The sequence below is a fragment of the Rhineura floridana genome, chromosome 2 (genome assembly GCF_030035675.1).
Source record: "Rhineura floridana isolate rRhiFlo1 chromosome 2, rRhiFlo1.hap2, whole genome shotgun sequence".
NCBI classification, from domain to species: domain Eukaryota; kingdom Metazoa; phylum Chordata; class Lepidosauria; order Squamata; family Rhineuridae; genus Rhineura; species Rhineura floridana.
In genome coordinates this window covers 67,433,028-67,457,005 of record NC_084481.1, presented here as the reverse complement: position 1 = coordinate 67,457,005, position 23,978 = coordinate 67,433,028, and the positions used below count along the sequence as shown (strand labels likewise).

Below are 23,978 nucleotides of genomic sequence, written 5' to 3'. Positions count from 1 at the left end.
ATCATTTTTTCTTTGTTAAGTACCACTGTGTGAAAATGGAAGGTTTTCCCGGGAAAATTGGTTTTGTATGTTTATAAAGAAAAGGGCTTTGCTATTATGGTTCTGAAAAATCTTAAGATTTTGGGGGTATATATAAGATTTTCCCCATTTTTGCATAATTGTCAGCCCCAAGAGTTAATAGTAGTGCCTGCCTTCAAATGATAGGCTCAATACACTTCTAATATATAATGTTGTGTCACTGAACCTTGCTATAGTGGGATAAAAGTGACTTTAAGGGTTTGTACTTTAACTTGACTGAATTATAAAAGAAAAAATATATTTCCAGTAAAGTATGGAGGGAAGCATGTGGAAAACATAACTTTATTTTTTGCTTTTGTCCACAAATATCTAAGCTCTTGAGTAATATTACAGATCATAAAAAATAAACCCAGAAGAAAAGCATTTTTACAGTCTCTGAAACCCTTTACAATAACAAACACTTTTAGAGTGATATTTTGAGGATTGCTGGTTCTTCTCTATTGTTCCTTAGAAGCTTTTCTGGAGGAAAAAGTCAATGCATTGTTGGGGGGTTTGCCTCCCATTCCTCTTTATATTAGTCTCTTGGGTAACTTTTCTTGTTTGTGTTTTTTTAAAGAGCACTTTAAAGTGTGCTTTAGTACTTAGTTCATCCTCTATACTTCACTCTCTTTTGCTGTCTCTGACCTTGCCCTTGACAAGCAACCTTTTAAAAAAAAAAAAAAAGATTCAGAATGAGATAATGGTGTCATAATATCACTTTAATGTCACCTTTAACATGTAATACCAGTAATCAACTGAGATATTAAGTTTACTTGCCAACATCTAAAAATCCAAAATATTTTGCTTCTCCCCATGATCTCTTTTGCTCTATTACTTCAGCCAGAATGATTTGGCATCCACACCATACATTGCACAACATCTTGCACAAGACACCCACTGGATTTGGCCGTTGTGCTAAGCAAAGAATGGTGCTCTCACTAGCAGGATGTGGGCTGCCACAACTAGATATCACCCAGAGACTGAAAGTGAGAAGGTTGACAGGTCTGAATATACATCATTCTTATTATTATGACTGTTGAAGGAAGGGCAAAGAAGGACTCTTGTTGTAAATATAATTCCCTTATGTACTAACAAGGAATAGAATTTCCCAGCAAGAAGTGGTTTTCAGAAACTGTTTCAATGGAGGAGGATGTTTAGGAGTCTTCTTTCCTACATTATTTGCCATTGTCATGCAATTAAGGAATGTGACATTTATGTACCTTGTGTAACATAGAAGTTTACATTTAGTTTCTTCATCTGTCACTTTCCCACTGTAAACTGTGTCCCAAATGGCTTACAGCATAGATTGACATTATCAAATTAGAAAACATGCAAAATAAAACCTTTTTTAAAAACAAAAATACCAACAAATTCAAAGACAAAAAATCAACAAACATAGGATGGATTCAATAATAATCTAGGCTTAATTCATTAAGTACATAACAAAATATGGGGTAGGTGAGAATAAAGCTAATCCAGACTACTAATTATAGTCTTGCTGCAGTTCAAGGAGCCATAGCAGCCTGGCTCAGATATAGTTCAGTGACAGCAAGCTCTTTTCACCAATCTAGGTGGCTCACAGCTGGTTCCTCATCTCTCCTCTACAGGCAGCTGGCAGCATCAAAAGGGAAAAGATGGTAAGTCCTCTTTCCCAACCTCTTATATCTTCCAGCTACTGGTACATGTCCACGAGTGTCCATGCTCATGGGTTGGTCCCACCAGTGCTTCTGCATGGCTACAGTCTTGATATTATGCTACACTATCCTGCCTCACCCAAGCCCCAGGTAAGCAGCAGTGACACTGAGGTAAGGAGGCTGACACACTGCCCACTACAAATGCCACTGCAGAGTGAATGAGATGATAAATTAGCAGTGTGGCAACCTGCACACAGGGGTGGTTGCCAGAAGCAGAGAAGGAAATAATTTGCTTTGTCCTTGCTGAAACTGAGTGCTTTCTGCCTGCCTTTCCCAAAATAGGCTCAAAGGGCTGGTGATGTGTTTGGTATTGGACTTGGAAAGGGTCATTTTGGGGCACCTGTTTTGGTGATAGGAAGGCAAAACCTAGTACTTGCACAAGCCATCCTAGTAATACAAATAATTGCTAAGAAAATCCCCATTGATGTAGATTTATCCCAGTCAAATATTAAGGTTTTGCAAGACCATATTTATTGATTCAAGTGGATTTCAGTTGTGAAAATCCACATTCCTTATAACGTCAGACTTCCAGAGCCTAAAAAAGCACACACGCACACAAAGAAGACAGCAAAGTTCTACTTGCACATTTTGGTTGGTTTGACTCCTCTCCCCCACTCCACCCTTCTAAATGCTCTGGGCAGTCTAGCATCAGTGAAAGGCATGATGCACACTGGGTCATGAAAATGCTCCAAAGGGAAGGTCTGCATTTTGACTCATAGGAATAGGGTGACATTTGTTTTGTTAAACTTACCAATGGTTTCCTGTCCCCTCTCAAGCAGAACTTGCCCTTATTACAGCTTGCTTTTGCTTAATCTGCTCTTCTGTTATTCCTTCTACGCTGCAGAAGTTTGTGTTCCACTATTTAATGATTAGGGTAGCTGCTGCTTCTTAGAGCAAACATCCTGACCATCTGAAGTGAAATAATTTTATATCAATTGAGGCAATGGGATACAAACATGGACCTACTTTGAATTGCACTTTTTCCTTCATGAGGATGTTTTCACCATTCTATGTGGGCAAAATCTCTTTCTAAATTCATTTCCTCCTTGGTACCGTCAGAGTCAGGCTCATTTTCTCACTTGCACTATTACATTTTAATCAGTCTCTGGGTATTATATGATTTGGCACATGTATCTCTTAATAAAGTTGTAACTAAATCACACACTGATAATGACAGATAATGTCACACATATTTTTATGTCATGGTTCCCAGGCCAAGTAGTTTTGCAAGTTGGTTTATTTACCATACTTGTATCCCAGTCTTCCTCCAACTTAAGTTTGAAAAACTGAAAAAACAAAAGTAAATTTCTTTCCCATTAAAAAGAAAGTGACTAGAAAAGTCTTGTGGTTAAAGGGTTCCTTTCCCTCACTCACCGATGCAATGCTAGTGGACCAGAATACTCTCAGGAAGCATCATGAACGCTGCAGACTTTGATCTTTCTCATCCCTGGATACAGTATCACCACTGTGTGTTGAAGAAATGGGTTAGTGCTCCAGATAGTCATATGTGGCTCTGATTATTAGAACATGCTATGCTCCTCACAGAACAACTTGGGTGGTTGACAAAGCTGAATATACTGCTGAAGTCAGATGAAAATGTCTGGGATGCTTGCTTGAAGGAAGTTTTTGTCACAAGCAGTTGTGTTAATTAAAGCTGACATATCAAAAAGGCTGTTATAGTTATCAGCACTCTGAAGGAATGGAAGCCTCTGCAAAGCAGTTTCCCCAACCCTTATCTCACTATTTCACCTCATGATGACTTTGCCTTCGCACAGACTTTTTCCTGACCTAAAGTGATTTCCAACTTATCAGTGTTCAACAACAAGGAAGACTGTGAGAAGCTTGATGTCTGTTTCCCTATCGCTTGAGATCATACTCTCACCTTTGAGCTAAGGACAATGTTGACATGCACCAAGATTCAGATGATTGTCAGATTTGACTGTAATCTGTATTTTGTAGAGCTTCACTGAACTGCTACAGAGATGCGGTCCCTAGAGAACAAGCCCCTCAATGCACATGATCTCACTGGCATTGTATCCTTTAAGCCAGCAGAACAGCCTGTATCTGTTCTTTGCCCATTTGGCTTATTTTACTAAGCTAACCTAAACCTAGGTGGAAACCGTAAGGAAGGGGAGATATATGCCCTCAAAGTTCTCTGGATTCAGAATGTCACAGAGAGCAAACCATCAGGCCTGAATTCATACGAAGATGACAGGATGTGAGTGCAGTTTTGCAGAATGTAGAAAACTCAGCTGTTCAGAGTGGACCTAAGTTAAAAACAAACCACCACTTAATTCCATGTAAGCCTTCTATAGAATGTTTTCTGTGACACCTCTGTGGCATATAGCTGTTGCTTTAGCAATCTTCAGGTGTGGATGGCACCCTTTCAGTATATAATTTTCATCTTGGGTGATATGTGTGTGCATTAGTGCAGTAAAAGAAGATGGAGGAAAGAAGATTATGAAAACATTACTCTTTGGTGTGCCAAGGGAGAAAGCGGAGCAAAGCAAAATAACAATTATTTTTGAAGTGCCAATGGACAGATCTTCAAGACATAAAACAAAGACTTCCAGAAACTGAAGCAAATGCAAAATAACAAGTCTGATGTTAGTAAGACAAGGGGGAAAGGGTTGTATTTGTTTCTTTTGAAGGGTACAGAATCTTTAATATGTGGAACAGTGGGCTTGAATATGGAAGAAATGGATTTAATTTCCACTGTTGCCATGGACTCACTAGATGATTTTAGATAAGACACTCTTTTTGTCTTTGCCTCATTTTCTCCATTGTAAAATGGGATAATATGACTTATTTCCCAAGGTTCTTCTGCACAAAGATGGCAAAGCAGTCTTTAAAGCAGGATGGGGACCCTATGGTTCTCTGGATGTTGTTGGGACTACAGCTCCCATCAGCCCCAGCCAGCATGGCCAAAAAACAAGGAAGATGGAGCTATAATACAGCAACGTCTGGAGAACCACATGTTCCCCATCCTTGCTTTAAAATGTTATATAAACAAGAGTGAGTGTCTGATTCAATAGATATCATCCAGTTCTTTCAAATTGCCTAATGAGAAGAAGACACAAATCACAAAAAATAGCATGCTATAGTAGATTGTGTTCAAGACTTGGACTAAGGTTCAAATCCCTGCCCAGTCATATTTCACTGGACCAGTCAGTATCTCTTATTTGGGGGCGGACAGGCACCACACAATCCTGCTGAAGTGGCGGTGGCGACCTTTGTGGCCACATAGGGAAAAGAAGCCTGGCATCCAGCCTCATGCATGCACATGCATGCTATGGTGGCACCATGGAGGTGGCGCAGCTAGACACTGGGCTATCTAAACATACCCCATCTTCCTTTCAGCTTCCTGCGGTTTTTGCAGTACCCACCTCCTTAATTCACTGCAGGCATTTGCTGGTCACCTTTTGGGGGGCAAGTAGGATTTTATCTGCCTGTCAGCTGATTGGTCTTGCTGGCTGGTTTTTTTTTACCTATTCTAGTTTTGTGGTGGGTGTCCTTAGTGGGTGGTTGCTGTTAAATAGGTTAACCACCTCAGACAGCAGATATTGAGAAGCAGCAGTTGCAGTCCTTTGGCAGTTCTTCCTAAGTTCCCTGACCACTCACATCTGTTGAAGAACAGAGCTGTGTATGCTACATTACCTGTCCTGGCCACTCTAAACTAGACTTCTGGTTCAGGTGCAGTGGAGGACACAATCCTGTTACCAGTGTTGAAATAAGAGTCATCTGTCAGTCCAGCTAGTTTCTGCACCTGGAAAAGGGAGAGGATGCCATACTGTCCCTTGTCTTACGCAGCAAAATCATTTGGGGCAGCCTTGAGTCCAAGGCAGCTCCTTATCTTTTTTTTCTCCTTTGAATTCTATTCATATTGCTACTAAAACATCAATAGGTATGCCCCAGCCTATTTAAGGCAGAAGTAACCAACCTGTCATCCATGGATGCCACCTTTGTCAGTGGTGCCCCCAGCAGGTAGCCCAGAACCTGAGTCTTCATTTAAAAAATAAACAGTGAAGCTGCAATCCAATACATGTCTACTGAGAAGTAAGTTCATTTGGGTCCAATGGGACTTATTCCCAGGTAAGTGTGTATTGGATTGTAGCCCAATAGTCCAATGTAATACATGTCTACTCAGAACTAAGTTCCACTGAATTCAATGAGACCTACTCCCAGGGAAGTGTGTACTGGACTGCAGCCTAAGTCTCTAGTCCTCCTAGAAATAAGTTGTGGAGCAAAACATGCAGATATCTAAGCGATTTATATTAAATGAGCCAATCTGGTTGCTCCTGCCTCTCAGTGTTATTAGCCAATTAGTGAATTCACTTATCAGTCACAGCTCTGACTTATTTGGACACGAGGCAATAGGAATCACTGGGGACCTAAGGAGCTGCTGATTTGCCCTATCTTTTAGTGCGCCTTTCCTAGTCCTTGGAATAGTTTGCCCTTCCTTTTTCCCTAGCAACCAGGATGCATTTTTTCTGTGCTGGGTTCACCTGAGATCAGGTAGTGCTTAGAAGTTATTTTCTACAAATATTACTAAATAATAAGTGTGAGAGAATGTTAAAGAATCCTGCTTCCTGCAAAAGGTAAATGTGAAAACTTTAAAAGGAGGCTTAGGCACGTTTTCAGATTTGCAGGAGCTGGAGGGCAGGACTCATTAAGAATGTAATGTAGAGTTAGCTTAAAGTACAATGGTATAATGTCTACTCAGAAGTAAGTCTCTGTGTTTAATGGGGTTTCCAGATGCGTAGATACAGGTGGCAACCTATGCTTTGGTTTTTGGTCGGCATTAGGGAAAAACAGGGATCTTGTGCCTTTAACAGCTGAATGGCAGCCAGAAATTCAAGAGATCAAGCCTTTTCTATTATGGAAATATGCTTATAGAAAAAGCTTCACCATGACTACTCTCTAATTTGATGTTATCCCATGCCCCAATGGCAGCTATTTTTTGAATGGTGCCCCCAGCACTCTCAAAATTTGAAATGAGCCCTCTAATCCAAAAAGTTTGGCGACTCCTGATTTAAGGAATAAATTTGCTTTCATATTTAAATCCACCAAGAACACCTATCTAGAATATAAGAAGGAATATAAGAAAGATCAGGAAATGTGAGAATAAGGTATATGGAGAAGTTAAGAACAAAAAGGAAACAAAGGATATTAAACCTGAAGATGGCAGAAAAAGAGAAGCAAAGAATTAGTTGCAGAGGGACCAGTGTGAAAAAAGCAACTATAAAATATCAGGAAGGCTAGGGAATGCAGAAGGGCAGACTAGAAATATGTCATATTTCTCAAGGATATTGGTTTTAATCAAGTTTAAGATGGCTGCATCTTGAGATTATTGCTACATAACAGGAGCTGAGTAGCACATCCGTCAAGTTCCTTCCTGCCTTGCTATTCTAGGTAGAAATGAAGAGGCTATTAAGAATGAATCAGCATCCACTGTTTCCAGGCTGAGTTTTAGGAAGAATATTAAGAAGATTGCCTCTGATCAGACAATACTTTCCCTCTCAATAAGCAGAAAGTTATATTTTCTAAGGCATTAAGGCAGCAGTTTTTACAAGTACCCAGCCTACTAAAACAGTACTTATCCTTTTGGGTAATAAGGAGGTGACCATGGTATGACAATGACAGCACTGAAAATGAACTAGGCAAGAAATGAGAAACAATAATGGTTATTCTGATGCACTGCAAAAATGTCAAAATAGCTTTTGACAATGGCAGTGATAAAAGATTTGTAATGACATGTCACTTGAGTGAGAGCTTACAATGCAATGAAAGGGAATCTTCCGTTCATCAGAATCATGACACTGCTGCTGCATGCAGTCAGAACAACCTTGACTGAAATGAGAATAATAACTTTGCCTGAACAAACAGTTTTTAAAAAACCTTTTCACTACAAATGAATCCCAGCATATATATATGCTTAGCTATGCTAATAATCTCATTTTGGAAACTAATCCAACATGAACACTGACTGTTGGCTATAATGTAGCCACATAAGTTGTGGAAGTAGTCACATTATTGTTGTGGAATTGTGCTTGTATTACATAAATAATAATGATTATAGTAAACAAGATTTCAGTTTAATCTTAAATAACATACTTTGACCATTTATTAATGTGTACGATATGTAAATATTGTCTTTATATATTCCTTGTCAATGCTGAAATCAATGGGTTAATCGAGCACACAGAAATAGAAACTTTGAAAAATGATTAAAAATGTCTCCAAATATTTTCAGACCTCATATTTATTTATTTATTTATTTATTTATTTATTTTATTATACTTGTATACCGCCCCATAGCCAAAGTTCTCTGGGCGGTTTACAGTAACTAAAAACATTAAAACAAATACAATTTAAAACAGATCTTAAAAAAAACAATTTAAAACACAATTAAAAAATTTAAACAGTATAAAACACATGCTAAAATGCCTGTGAGAAGAGGAAAGTCTTGAACTGGCACCGAAGAGATAACAGTGTTGGCACCAGGCGCACCTCGTCAGCAAGATCATTCCATAATTTGGGGGCCACCACTGAGAAAGCCCTCTCCCTTGTTGCCACCCTCCGAGCTTCCCTTGGAGTAGGCACCCGGAGGAGGGCCTTTGATCTTGAAAGTAGTGTACGGGTGGGTTCGTATCAGGGGAGGCGTTCCATCAGGTATTGTGGTCCCAAGCCGTGTAAGGCTTTATAGGTCAAAACCAGCACCTTGAATCGAGCTCGGAAACATACAAGCAGCCAGTGCAAGTGGGCTAGAATCGGTTTTATATATTTGGACCATCTGATCCCTCTTACCAATCTGGCCGCTGCATTTTGCACAAGCTGCAGTTTCTGAACCATCTTCAAAGGCAGCCCCACATAGAGTGCATTGCAGTAATCTAATTTGGAGGTTACCAGAGCATGGACAACTGAAGCCAGGTTATCCCTGTCCAGATAGGGACGTAGTTGGGCCACCAACCGAAGTTGGTAGAAGGCATTCCGTGCCACCGAGGCTACCTGAGCCTCAAGTGACAGAGATGATTCTAGGACAACCCCCAAACTATGAACCTGCTCCTTCAGGGGGAGTGCAACCCCATCCAGGACATGTTGGACATCCACCATCTGGTCAGAAGAACCACCCACTAGCAGCATCTCAGTCTTGTCTGGATTGAGCCTCAGTTTATTAGCCCTCATCCAGTCCATTGTCGCAGCCAGGCACCGGTTCAGCACATTGATAGCCTCACCTGAAGAAGATGAAAAGGAGAAATAGAGCTGCGTGTCATCAGCATACTGATGGCAACACTCTCCAAAGCTCCGGATGACCACACCCAATGATTTCATGTAGATGTTGAACAGCATGGGGAACAGAACTGACCCCTGCGGAACCCCATACTGGAGAGTCCAGGGTGCCGAGCAATGTTCCCCAAGCACCACCTTCTGGAGGCGACCTGCCAAGTAGGAGCAGAACCACTGCAATGCAGTAACTCCCACTCCCATATTTGGTTAAATGTTCAGTCTGGGCCACAGCCTAGTTAGCAACCTTCATGATATTCTATGTAGTCAGTTGCCAGAAACTTCTAATCAGATTTTCACATTGACATGTACCTGAAATTGTGATGTACAAAGAAAGCCTACAATCTGTTTTGGGCAGGGTATGGAGACAACATTTTCTCTCATTGGCACATCAGTACTAACTAGTGAAACTGTGGCACGCCTTCAGCTTTGTGTGGAGATGGAGGCAGTTGAAATTTGAGGGGGGGGGCAAAGAATGTCTGCCACATATGAATCTGCACAGTGTGTCCTTTTTCTTCCCTTACCATCTAGAATTTTTGACAATACAGGTGAAACCAGGGAGTATTCTATCTATGGTATTAAAATCAGTTACGAAGGCTTTGTGAGCACTGGGCAGACAATTTTCTCAAATATAGATGTGAGAATCAGTGCACAATTTACCAAGACTCAGCCTTAGTATCATAAATCTTAACGGTCATTCTTGGAACATATACAGTACAAAAAAAACAGAAGGAAGTACTTGTGAGCAGGCACATAATGTGCTTCTGTCAGGAATGATCAGATTTCCCAATTCTATTATTGCTCCAGTCCTCCTGAATTCTAGTTTAACTAGAAAGTATTTCTAAAATTCCAGAACTGGAGTATGTTCAGTTTCAGAACCTCAGTAAATCTGCATTTTTCCCCCTCCTATAAGTTACCAATGCATGGGTATAAACTAATAAAACACTGCAAAAAAGGACAGCAATTTTCATGTCCCACTACAGTTGCATCAAGAATATTTTTGTGTGATATTTTATCAATGTGCAATGTGTTCCTGTGATAAAGCTCCACAGAAAATGAATAAATCTGATATAATTGGATTTGCAATGTAAAATATTATTTTTTGGGTGGCAGCAATTCATCTATCTGCACATGCTCATCAGTAAAGAAGGGGTGGAATCACCAATAAAACTGATAATCTTCTGTAATGTTTTGAATGTAAAATCTTTTAACTGGTTTTAATACTGTATATTATGTTGTAACCTACCTGCGATATTGTGGTGAAGGGTAGATGAAAAATTCCATTAAAAAACAAATACAGGTTTGTTTTGTGTGTGTATATGTGTGTTTTAAAAAAACCTTAACAATTGAGGTTTCCTAATGTGTGTTGGTTCCATTTTGACATCCAGGTGGAGAGCCTATATGCATATAGCTGTAATGTAGGGCTCATCCAGACGGAGCGGGATAATCCAGGTTTTCCATACCCGCTCTGTCAGCTGAGAGTCCTCACTTGCCCCTTTTCCCGCTCCTTTCCTGCTTTTTGCTGATATTAAAAACACGCTTTTTTACCGGCCGCACACGCAGCCCGAACATGCGGCATCTTCTCTCTTTTTTCCTGTCCATGCCCCCAACACATCCCACTATGTTCCGATTTGTTGGGAAAATATGACGTCTGCTCCCCTCTCCCCTTCCACTGCTATCAGTTCTGCACATGCGTGCTTGAACGCGGAAGCGCGAAAGTTTGAATTTCCTGTGGGCGCAATGGAGGTCATGGCCCAAACCGAATTTGGAGGAGGGGGCCACGAGTCCTCCCGTAGCCTGTGGGGCCCTGGGCAAAATCATAGGTGGCTGATGAAAGGGCGGCGGGCAGCACAAAGAACCCACTCAGGCAGGGGATTCGCACCTCCCCCCTAAAAGCCGTGAGCACGCCTGCTTCACAGCTAATGAGCCGGGATCGGGCAGCACAAGGAATTCACTCAGGGGATTCAAACCTCCCGCCAAAGTACCTCACACAAACCCGATTCACAGCTGATGAGCAGAGAGGGGGGAAGCTGTCCAGCCACTCATCTGGGGATGGGGGGTGCCCCAAGAGCGGGAAGCGGCTTACGAGGCTGCACGGCTACAAAGCAGAAAAACACGCCACAGCCCACCCAGCTTCTCATCGCACACAAACAACACCTATGGTCACGGTGTCCCCCACTTTACACCATGTCTGCTTGGCAAGTCTTGCAAAACTGCGCATTCGTGGTAAACCAGAATAGTTATTCCATTTGGCAAGCGAGTTCTTGGATATTTCCCGTTTCAGCTTGCCAAACACTCCCTCTGGTTACAGTTAGCCATAAGTCAGGATCACAGCTAATTCCGTTGCTATGGGCAAAAGGCTATAGCTCTGTGACAGAGCACCTATAGCAGCATATCTGCTTGGCAAGTCTCGCAGAAATGCGCATTCGTGGTAAAGCAGAAAAGTTACTCCATTTAGCAAGCGGCTTCTTGGATATTTCCCTTTTCGGCTTGCCAAACTCTCCCTATTGCAGCCATTTATAAGCCCCTGCAAGTACATCATAATTTGGGCGCAAAAGTGATTTGTGTTTCCCCTTCCAGTTTCCCCTTCTTTCTGCTGCTTTCACAAATATGCTTTCTTGCATTTCTACAATCACGTTAATCCAAAACAGTTAAACAGCTTTTCCACCATGACTTCCTGCTTCTGCGCAAACCTGCATTTCTGCACCTGCGCAGTATATCCAACAGCACTGATTGGCCACGTTTTCCCGGGTGACGTTTCCACACAAGCGCAAACGTGCAAAGGACGGGATTGGCTGGAAAAGAGGAGGGGGACTGGGGAACCGCCCCAGGACCGCCCATGCAACAGAGTCATCTCTTAAATCCGCGGTATTGCGTCCAAGCGGCCAAAGGAACCGCGGATGATTCACACTTTTAAAAAGTGTATCGCATTTTCCGCGGTTGTGCGAAAGCGGATTTAACCGCGTGAAAACGCGCTTTTGCACTCGGCGTCATCAGGACGACAAAAAAATAATGAGAACACAAAGCAGTCATGTCACACATTTTGCAGTCGTCTGGATGAGCCCGTAGACTCACATTTTCAGACATTGGGTGGTAGGACTAGGAGGACATGGAATGCTGGGGGCAGGACCTCTCCAAATGTTTAGTTAGTTGATGTGTGGTAGAGGCAGAGCTTGGAAAAGTTACTTTTTTGAACTACAACTCCAATCAGCCCCAGCCAGCATGGCCACTGGATTGGGCTGATGGGAGTTGTAGGTCAAAAAAGTAACTTTTCCAAGCTCTGGATAGAGGCAAACCTCTGTAAAGGGCTTTTGGGGGGGGGTTGTTTTTTTAAAATTAAGTGCCCGTACTCATATCTTGATAAAAGTGCGGTAGGTGCCAGCACAAAATGGCTGGCATAGACAGCAAAAAAAGAGGTGCTGGTACTCCATACTGATGAACACTGTCACACACACAAAAAGTCCATGCACAAACACATTATCCATCTCTTATTTTCTACTGAAGAAAATGTATGTTTAGGGAAGTCCAAATGTTGTGGGGAGGAAACTCCCATTATAACCCATAGCTCTTCTTTAGATAGAGTGAAGTTGTTGCAGCTATGAGGCAGGGCTTATCTGTTGGCTGTTGCCCTTCTATTTTCCCACCTCAAATTAGGAACAATTCACAGCTCACCAGTGCTGCAGAAATTCTTGAGTCATAATTTAATGTCAGTCTGTAATTTCCCTTCTCTTTTCTTCATTGATTCTCTCCACCTCCGCCTTCTAACATAAGTTGCACTCTACTGTCGCTGATGTTGCACATTTTACAAAGTAAAACTTTTGAAGGAATATGGAAGAACAAGATAGCTTCACAATAATTTGGTCTGGAAAGCACCAGTGCAAATGAACATTTTAAGGATTATGGAAATATGAGATAGCTTTGTAGTATTTTCTGTGCAATTCACTGCTGACAGTCCAAACACTTTTAATTAACATCATTGCTAAAATGTTTTAATGTATGTACAATTATAATATTTCAAATATTAGTTATTGTCCATTTTTCTTCTTTTGTACCTTTCACAGTCATATATGCGTAGTGATGGGAGAGCTTTCTCCAGACCTTGATGAGAATGAGCCCAGTTCATATTAATTGATTTGGGATTAATATCAGCCAGTACAAATCAAACCCAAATTAATTCACATGAATTGGGCTTATTCTCATTCAGCTTGATGGCAGCATGAGGAGGAGCCATAAAGTTATATTCAATGTAGCGCTAAGGCAAATATCCCATTAGCACTACAGAATGGTCTCCCTCTCTCCTCCCTTTGTGTGTCCCCTAAATCTTTTCTGGGGATTGCCTCAACCCTCCAGAATAGATTTGGGGGGGATGCATGCAGGGGGGGTGGAATAAAGGGGGAAACTCCCATGCACAAGTCATTCTGCTCACACAACTATTTCATTGAATACCACCCACCGTGTGGGTTCCTGGGATATTACATAAGGTACTGTCTCTTATACTTTTGAACTTGAGAACAATGGTGTTATTACACAAAACTCTTGCACCTGTCAGCAATAGCTCACAACTCACTAGGGGATGCTGTGCTTATACTTTGACAGCCAGGACCAACCCTAGAATGAGGCAGTCACCTCAGGCAGATGAGGACAGACAATGGAGTGTGCCCTCCCCATCCATCTCCTATGGGGCTTCTTCCTGCTGCCACTGCTGTACTCTGATTGGCCTGCATTGCTCACCTGCCCATCATGGCTAACCTGCAGTAATACCTGCTCTTAAAGGGATACCTGCCACCTGCACACAAAGGATGGAGTACTACCATTGTAAGGGAAGAATCTGGTGGTACTCCAACTGAGTTGTCTCAGCCCACCCTAGCTCTTTCTAGGGAAGGGCTTGTATGGGAAATCGACCCCAGAAGATTGCCGAGGAAATAGAATGACTTATACAATTGTTCCTTTGTGTCTGACTTTCTGACTCTCTAACTGTGTGAATTTAGCAGCAATGCCCTTTAGGAGACTGTAAGCTTGTTTAAGGCTTAATTAGCTATTTTCCCAAAGAGATTATAAGCTTGTTAGCTTAATTAGCTCTTTTCTTTAAAATAACCACCTGTTCAGGACAACATCCTTGAAGTTTGGGAGAAGTCCTTATCTGTTTAGGGTAGGCAGTTGATGTTCTTGGCTCATCTGTGAAAAATATTCATAAATGTTGATAAGGGTTGGGAACATGACCTTCCAGCCAGGTGGAACTAGTTAAGTTGGTTCAAACTAAGTGCAACTAATTAAGTTGGTATAAACATCAAAAACAATGCTTAATAAACGATGATGAGACCAAGGACGTGATCATGACAACAGGTGTGATTGATGAAGTTGTTGAGAATCAGCGTATAGCCTTTGGGGCTTTTAATTATATAAGACCCCAAGATTTGTTGCCCATGTGAACTTCGAAGGAGACCTGGATCAGTGAGGTGCAGCATACTGACCATCAGCTGAGGTCTCTGCATTGTTGTTCCCTTGGAGTTCCCAACAACTGAACAGAGAAAGTAAGCTTAGTAGATTTTGCTGTCTGTATCCTTTTGCTTGCTACTAAATAAAATATTTGACTTCCACCTACCTGCATGTTTATTGCCTCTGAATTCAAAAAAACCCTTGCCAGTTTACAAGACAATTGGTGTCACAAAGAGGATCAGAGGCAATGCCCTGATGGGGGAAGAAATCTACTGAGCAGGATATTGGCCAGAGCTGCATCCTGGAGTAGCCAGGCAACAGTGTCTGGGCTCCAGTGGCTCAAATGTTAAACTGGGTGATCTCGCTGGTTGAATGGGAGGCTGAGATGGCTGAGCATGGGGGCCCTACTCCTAGTGCTGTGTTAAAATATTTGCAGACACTGAGGGTGGGGGAGAATGGCAGGCTGAAAGCAATGGCAGTAATAAGATGGGTCCTTCTCACTACACCATGCAAAATGTGGGACAATTTGGAAGCCACTTAGAAGCAGGTTCACCAGCAACTTGATGATATTTACCGCACTTAAGGAACAGCAGGCTCTCCTGCGGGAAGCACTGGAAAGTACACCAGGGAGGGGGGAATTAGCGGAAGAGAGAGCTACAGTGATGACTGGTTTGCTAAACTTAAACATCGAAAGCAGGCAAGGCAGGGGTGCATCCCCAACCACTGTAAGGTTCAAACCCTTATTACATCCAGGGGATGGGACCCAGAAACCTGGGATGGGAAAATGTGGAACTCTGATGACGAATCCAATTGGACAAAAGGAGAAGAAGATGAGGGTGAACAGGCTGTGGAAGTGAGGCCCTTATTTACTAACAAATCTGAGGGGCCACATGGAAACCCAAATGCAACTCAAACAACTAGAACAGTTAGGGATTATACTCAGTTGGAGTTAGCTGACAGTGCTAAGAGTGCTAGGCAGCATCAAGGGGAGCGGCTGAGCCAATGGCTGGTGAGGCTGTGGGACCAAAGCACTGGCAGCATTTACATGATGGCGGAAAAACTAACAAATTTATCAAAGGACACTTTAATCAATCTCAGAAACTGAACTCTAGGGGCACCATTTGCTGGAGTGGTGCGTTCTTGCAATACAGACTAGGTATCCTGCTGCAATGGACTGGGAAGAGCAAGTGCCTTCATGACATACTCGTGATGATGTGACAGAGCAAGTGACAGCTATGACTATGCAAGCAGGGATATATCAGGGAGGGTTTCAGGGACCTGATGCCCAACTTCTTACTGCTGGCATGAGAGCACGGTTATTGAAGGGGCTCTGGCTCACATGCGTAGTGCTGTGCTGGCATTACTGGGACCTGCCCAAGGGTCTACAGTGGGGCAGGTGGTTGTTTTAACTGGACAGTTAGAAGACATTCAAAGGAAAAATGAGTCTAAGCCTTGGGCTCAAGTAGCAAAGGAGAGAGAAAAGTCACAGGAAAGTGACATGGCGACAAATGTTCTTAGAAGTATTGATTATTTTAAGCCCAGCTCTGTTTCATGCTGATTACATGGCTAGGTCCACTGAAGAGGAGGTGTCACAGAGTTTGACTATTATAATTGACCGTAAGAAATCTCGAGGATGGGATATCAATCCTAAGAAAGTTCAGGGATCAGCACAACAGGTACAGTTCCTAGGGGTGGTCTGGACAGGACCTGTGAGACACATACCAGAGAAAGTACTCAATGTAATTGCTACTCTGCAGGCTCCAACATCCAAAGTGCACACTCAGTGCTTGGTCAGTCTGATGGGCTTTTGGAGACAGCACATTCCCCATCTAGCCCAGATTCTGCGGCCCATTTACCAAGTAACATGTAAGAGGGCTCAATTTGAGTGGGGAGCTGTTATAGAACAGGCTGAGTTTGAGCTTAACAGTTATCCCATGAGCATGGGTCAAACCCCCTTACAGAGAATGATTGGTTTAACAGCACTTGCACCAGCTGAACACCTAAGATTATGGAGGACTCAGCCATATGAAGTGCTTCCCCTCCGATCAACACCTAACAGCGTAGGAGCTGATCTCACAGTGCCAGAAAGGGTTGTGGCACCTACCAAAGGGTGGGTCACTGTACCCCTAGGCAAAAGAATATCAATGCCCCATAGAACCTATGGACAAATTGCAGCAAGATCTGGCTTAGCCTTTGAAGGAATACAGGTGCTAGAAGGGGTGGTGGATACTGATTTCCAAGGTGAAATAAAGGTGCTGTTACATTACACTAGTTCAAAGAACGTTGTACTTCAAGCTGGCCAGCGGGTGCCCAGCTAATTTGTGAAAAGCTGAGAGTGCCTGTAATCCAAGAGGTAACTGACCTAGGAAAAACAACAAGTAGAGGAGAGAAAGGATTTGGATCCACTGATCAAGACTTTGTCCCTGGGCAAAAAGTTTGGGTTATTTACCCAAACCAACCAAATCAAACTGGTGAAATCCTTAGTAAAGGATCAGTGGCCACTTACTGGGTGTGAGTGGCCAATGCTTCTTCTCCTGTTTGTCTTGATATTGGAAAATTGAGACAAAGGGAATAATTTAAATACATATCCCCACAGGTGGTGTGAAATGGCATTGCAATGGGGCAGGCTGATAGAGGAACTGAGCTGGGGAACACTGCCGACATGAACCAGACCTAATTGGCTGCATTCTCAACACAATCTAAGGTGTTGAGGAAAAGGCAACAACGTGTCTGGACTCTAACTGGATGTATACATGAAACCCCAATGACCGTTATAAGGTGGACAGGTCATAAAGGAATATTAGCTTTGGTACAAGGACCACATTTGGAATGCTCTGCTTTGCTCTCCATGCAGTTAAACCATTTACCAAGAGGGAAAGGACTATGAGCAGTACCTCCTATAAAATACCACCAAATGAGGAAATAGATCAAGAAAATATTCCACATGATACATTATTTGCCACCCTGGGCTCCTGCTGGGAGGAAGGGCGGGATATAAATCGATAGATCGATCCCTGGCATTCCTTTGGCCCTGGAGGTCTTGATGATGTAATGCAGATAATTCCCTCTCTCTGTTGTCCATTTTACTAATACAAGTCTTCTTTCGTCTTATATATGTAGAACTAGGATGAAGTTAATATGGATGTTAGTCCTGATGCCTGCCTGGGTACCCTTTGAGCTCTGTCAGCCAGTGACCTCACCCATGATGTTAATCCCAATGTCATATGCATTGCAACTGTCATCCCAAAGAAGAGATGCAACAGCCTTATGCTTGTATTGGCACAACGTGTTGGCACAACGACAATGGTTACCGGGGACCCAGGGCAATTGTATGAATGCAACAGGAACAGGCACTTGGCTGTTATCAGGGCCAAATTTGTATTTATCTATTCCCTGGAATCAGTTAAATTTTACTTTGATATGGTCTGTTAGATATTACTTTCCAATACATATTGCAGGGAAGATGGAAAACTAATAACACACAACATGATATTACATCATGGAACAACTCACAGGTGGGACGGTAAAGAGGAGAAATTATACAGGGACATAATTATAGTTTTTTCTTTATTCATCTAGTTCAAGCACATAAACTAGTACAAGCTTCTCCTTCTACAATCATATTGCTAAGAGATCAACCTCACTTGGTGATGGAAGCCCCATAATGGAGCATTTATCTTGTAGAATATCTACATGTATCTACATGTATATCTGCATATAATATATACAAAGCTGAACCTTTATGTATTCCATGGGCACACCTTTGATCTACATACTTAGCAGTGAGGATACACAGATTCACGGGAATAGGAATCTTAAATGGACAGCAACTCTCACAGATTCTGAGAGACTAAAAGAAAAAGAATAAGGGCCTGTTCTGAGCACCCATATGATTTTGGCTATAACAATTCCCCCATTTGGTGCAACTGAGCTGTCAAAAGCCAATCTGCACCACTAAGATTAGTTATGTAGACCACGGGCTTCATTCATTGCTTCCCTAAAAGCAAGTCATTCCAAGGCATCCATGGTATAGGGTGTTCTTATCCTAGTTGCAGTAGAGGTTTTACACAAGGTAGAAGGAAGTGGGATCTGCAGAGGAGAAGCATATGTAAAACAACACATAATCAGGGATAAAATGATGAAACTGGGAAGGAGCACTCACTCTCTCATTAAAACCATATTAAATGGTATAGCACAGGAACTGATATAGTTAATTCTATCAATACAGAAGCTCTAGAAAATAAATAAGATCATTATGACATATTAAGAGTATGGCTCATATATCTGAAGAGCAAGAAGTTGATGTAATTGCTAGTGTCATATTGTTTTTATTAGTATGTATCCTGTATATCAGAGATCCAGTGTGGTTTAGTGGTTAGAGTGTTGGACTACAACCTGGGAGACCAGGGTTTGAATCCCCACACAGCCATGAAACTCACTGGGTGACCTTGGGCCAGTCACTACCTCTCAGCCTCAGAGGAAGGCAATGGTAAAACTACCTCTGAATACCACTTACCATGGAAACCCTATTCATAGGGTTGCCATAAGTCGGAATCGACTTGAAGGCAGTCCATTTCATTTCATCCTGTATATCAAAGTTGAACAATTATATATGAAAGTATAGAGTCATATTTGGCATGGCGAGGCTAAAACAAATAGAAAGACATGAAGGGAAAATTGTGAATGTCAACGGGTGGAGTGTATGGGAAATTGACCCCAGAAGATTGGCAAGGAGATAGAATGTACAATTCTGTACATTCTGTACAATTGTTCCTTCATGTCTGACTTTCTGACTGTGTGAATTTAGTAGCCAGGCCCTTAAGGAGACTGTAAGCTTGTTTGAGGCTTAATTGGCTATTTTCCCAAAGATGTTCCCAAAGTGCCAATAACATTTTCAGTGTAGTTTAATTAGCTGCTTTCCTTAAAGTAGCCACCTGTTCATGACAACACCCTTGAAGTTTGGGAGAAGTCCTTATCGGTTTAGGGTGGACAGCTGATGTTCTTGGCTCATCTGTGAAAAATATTCATTAACATTGATAAGGGTGGGAACATGACCTTCCAGCCAGTTGCAAGTTGATTCACACTAAGTGCAACTAATTAAGTTGATATAAGCATCAAAAAGGATGCGTAATAAACAATGATGAGACCAAGGACATGATCATGACAACAGGTGTGATTGCTGAAGTTGTTGTTGAGAACCAGCGCATAGCCCTTGGGGCTTTTAATTATATAACTCCCCAATGTTTGTTGCCCCAGGGGAACTTCAATGCAGACCTGGACTGGTGAGATACTGCGTACTTGCCATCAGTTGGGGTCTCTGCTTTGTTGTTCCCTTGGAGTTCTGACAACTGAATGGAGAAAGTAAGCTCAGTAGATTTTGCTGTCTGTATCCTTTTGCCTGCTACTGAATAAAATATTTGACTTCCACCTACCTGCGTGTTTATTGCCTCTGAATCTAAAAGAACCCTTGCCAGTTGGCAAGACAGGGCTCCTTCTTCAGAGTAAAGCACTGAAGGTGAGACAGCCCAAAGATCACCTCCGCCATCAGTGATGTGCTGCAACATTAGAAAATCCTGTCAGCGGCAATCTTTGGGACTACCTTGCTCACAATACATGAATAGCCCCAGTGTGACTGAAGGTCAGGATAAGGCACAGGAATTATTGGGGGAGGGGGAAGTGAATGAAGGCAGATGCAGTGGCTGTGGATGCTCAGCCCTAGAGGCAACAGAACAAAAAGAATGTGAGGAGCAGACAGCAGGAGGCCAGCCTCAGGTGATGCAATGTGTTGTGACAACTCTGTTGACAGGGACCAGATGCTGAGAAGATCATAATACATATTTCATAAATCAGAATTTCCAGACAGTGCCAATAACATTTTCAGTGTAGAAAACTGTCCTCAGCTGTATGAAATCAACAGTGCACTGTTGTGCACAGTAACAGGATCAGAGAGACTGGCTGTAATAGGGACCAGTGACAGTCCTCAGAAAAATGTAGTAAGGAAGCAAAGCCATAAATCACATGGTCTTCAATGCCTGTATACTAATGCACAGAGCATGGGAAACAAACAGGACAAACCTGAACTCTTAATACAGGATGGTAATTAAGACTTGATAAACTGAAACCTGGTGGGATGACTCCCATGACTGGAATACGGCAATTGAAGGATATAACTTGTTTAAAAAGAACAGAAGGAATAAAAAGGGAGGTGGAGTTGCACTATATGTTAAAAATATATATCCCTGCACAGAAATACAGGAAGATGAGCTTGGTAGCTCCACCGAGAGTATCTGGATTAAAATTAATGGGGTACGTAATAAAAGAATGTGGTGCTTGGAGTCTACTACCGACCACCCACCCAAGGAGAAGATGAAAATGTAACTTTTGAAAAGCAAATTGCCAATGTTTTGAGGAGGCATGATGTAGTAGTAATGGAGGATTTCAATTATCCCGATATCTGTTGGGAGACAAATTCTGCCAAACACGGCCCCTCCAAGAAATTTCTGACTTGTGTTGGAGATAACTTTCTCCTACAGAATGTGGAGGAAGCAGCCAGAGGATCAGCTATCCTGGACTTGATTCTAACCAATACAGATGATTTGGTGGATGAAGTGGCAGTTACAGGAACTCTGGGGGAAAGTGGCCACACCATACTTGAATTATTGATTTTAACAGAAGCAAAAGCTGAGAGTAGCCATACGTGCACCCTGGACTTCAGGAAAGCTGATTTTAATAAACTCAGAACAATTGTAAGTACGGTTCCATGGCAAGCCACCCTAATGAGAAAAGGAGTCCAAGATGGGTGGGAGTTTCTAAAAAAGGAAATTCTAAAAGCACAATGGCAAGCAATTCCAACAAGGAAAAAAGGGGGAACACAACAGAAGAAGCCAATGTGGCTTCACCAAAAGCTTAGAGATGACCTGAAAACAAAAAAGGACACATATAGGAAGTGGAAAGAAGGCCAGGCCACAAGGAAGAGTACAGGCAGGTATCACGGAATTGCAGAGATGGTGTCAGGAAGGCTAAAGCTGAGAATGAGCTGAGGTTAGCAAGAGAGGCTAAAAGCAACAAAAAAGCTTTCTTCAGGTACGTCCAAAGTAAAATATAGAGAAAAGAAACGGTGGCACAGCTACTCAATGAGGATGGCAAAATGACAACAGATGACAAAGAAAAGGCAGAAGTGCTCAATTCCTACTTTGGCTCAGTCTTCTCCCAAAAAAGGGTCTATGACCCTCCTGGGAAACATGAAATAGAAGGGGCAGGATTGGACCTTGAGATTGATAGACAAATGGTCAAGGGATACCTAATCACTTTGAACGAGTTCAAATAGGCAAGGCCCAATAAACTGCATCCTACAGTATTGAAGAAACTGGCTGAAGAACTCTCAGAACCGCTGTGTATTATCTTTGCGAAATCATGGTGAAGGACTGGTGAAGTGACGGATGACTGAAGGAGAGCTAATCTTGTCCCTATCTTCAAAAAAAGCAAAAAGAAGGAACCGGGGAACTACGGACCAGTCAGCCTAACATCAATCCCTGGAAAAACTCTGGAGCAGATAATAAAGTAGTCGATCCGTAAGCACCTTGAAAACAATGCAGTGATTACTAGGAGCCAACATGGATTTATGAAGAACAAATGCTGCCAAATTAATCCTATCTCATTTTTTGATCGGGTAACCTCCCTTGTAGACTGTGGGGATGCTGTGGACATAATATACCTCGACTTCAGCAAAGCTTTTGACAAAGTGCCCCCTGATATTTTGATTAGCAAGCTAGCTAAATGTGGGCTGGATGGAACAACTATCAGATGGATCCACAGTTGGCTCCAGAATCATACTGAAAGAGTGCTTATCAATGGTTCCTTCTCAGACTGGGCAGTAAGAGGTGGGGTACCACAGGGCTTGGTCCTGGGCCCACTGCTCTTCAACATTTTTATTAACGACTTGGATGAGGAGGTACAGAGCATGCTTATCAAATTTGCAGATGATACAAAATTGGGGGGCATAGCTAATACTGTGGAAGACAGAAACAAAATTCAAAGGGGCCTTGATAGGCTGGAGCATTGGGCTGAAAACAACAGGATGCAATTCAACAGGGATAAATGCAAAGTTCTCCACTTAGGAAAAAGAAACCAAATGCACAGTTATAAGATGGGGGATACTTCACTCAGCAATACGACATGTGAGAAAGAACTTGGAATTGTCCTTGATCATAAGCTGAATATGAGCCAACAGCGTGATGTGGCTGCAAAAAAGGCAAATGCTATATTAGGCTGCAATAACAGAAATATAGTTTCCAAATCGCGTGAAGTATTAGTTCCCCTCTATTCAGCACTGGTTAGGCCTCATCTTGAATACAGTTCTGGTCTCCGCACTTCAAGAAGAATGCGGACTAACTGGTTCAGAAGAGGGCAACAAGGATGATCAGGGGGACTGGAAACAAAGGCCTATGAGGAGAGCCTGAAAGAACTGGGCATGTTTAGCCTGGAAAAGAGAAGACTGAGGGGAGATATGATAGCACTTGTCAGGTACATGAAAAGTTGTCACATAGAGGAGGGCCGGGATCTCTTCTTGATTGTCCCAGAGTGCAGGACATGGAATAAGGGGCTCAAGTTGCAGGAAGCCAGATTTCAACTGGACATCAGGAAAAACTTCCTGTTAGAGTCATACGACAATGGAATCAATTACCTAGAGAGGTAGTGGGCTCTCTGACACTGGAGGCATTCAAGAGGCAGCTGGACAGCCATCTGTTGGGAATGCTTTGATTTGGATTCCAGCATTGCACAGGGGGTTGGACTTGATGGCCTTATAGGCCCCTTCCAACTCTACTATTCTATGAAAAGCAGTCCTGTTATTTACTTTGAAGAAAACGCTGACTTGGGTTAAGTCTCTTAGTAAGCAACAAGTAAGACTGGGCTAATCTGTTAGTAAGAGATTATTTCAATTCTAAGTGTATGTACACTCTATCCTGACTACTGGGATCTAAATGCAACCTTCTCATTACTGAGAAAGTAACTTTAGATTTGTATTTATATAAAAGTCCCATCAAGGCCTAATTTATATATTCTGAGTTTTCCTACCCCAAATTACACCAAGCTAGAGAGCTTTTTGCTGATAATTGGCAGCTGTCCAAAGTCTTCAAACAGCAAACAAAGAACACTGAGCTACATTTTAATTTTTACCCAATTTCAAAACAGGAAATTTCCTGCCTTTTACTCAGTCAATTCAGGATGGGAGTTTAAGTATGTTAATCCTCAGCTCTTACAGGTGCTATGAGCTTTCAACTCAGGTTCCCTCCCTACCTCCTTTTTCTAAAAGATTTTTGTTCTTATCTTAAAAGGTTGCATTTTCTCTTTGTTCTTTAGCTTACTTTGCTGTAAATATTTGTGTTCTATGTGTTTTTAATTATTTTTTTCAGCTTCAAATACTTCTACTATGATCTTTTGTCATTGTTTCTTATTCTCTCCATATTTTTCTCTTGAAATATATAGAGAAACATATATATATATATA

At 42.0% G+C, this 23,978-nt stretch overlaps 1 long non-coding RNA gene across 1 annotated transcript; it reads right to left on the bottom strand.

The window, feature by feature from the left end:
- Positions 1-433: 433 nt before the first annotated feature.
- On the bottom strand, positions 434-3,208 carry LOC133378166 (uncharacterized). The gene is made up of 3 exons (XR_009760893.1): positions 3,126-3,208; positions 2,503-2,661; positions 434-721 (listed from the first exon to the last, which is right to left on the bottom strand). It is a non-coding gene; the product is annotated as an uncharacterized LOC133378166 (long non-coding RNA).
- Positions 3,209-23,978: the final 20,770 nt, after the last annotated feature.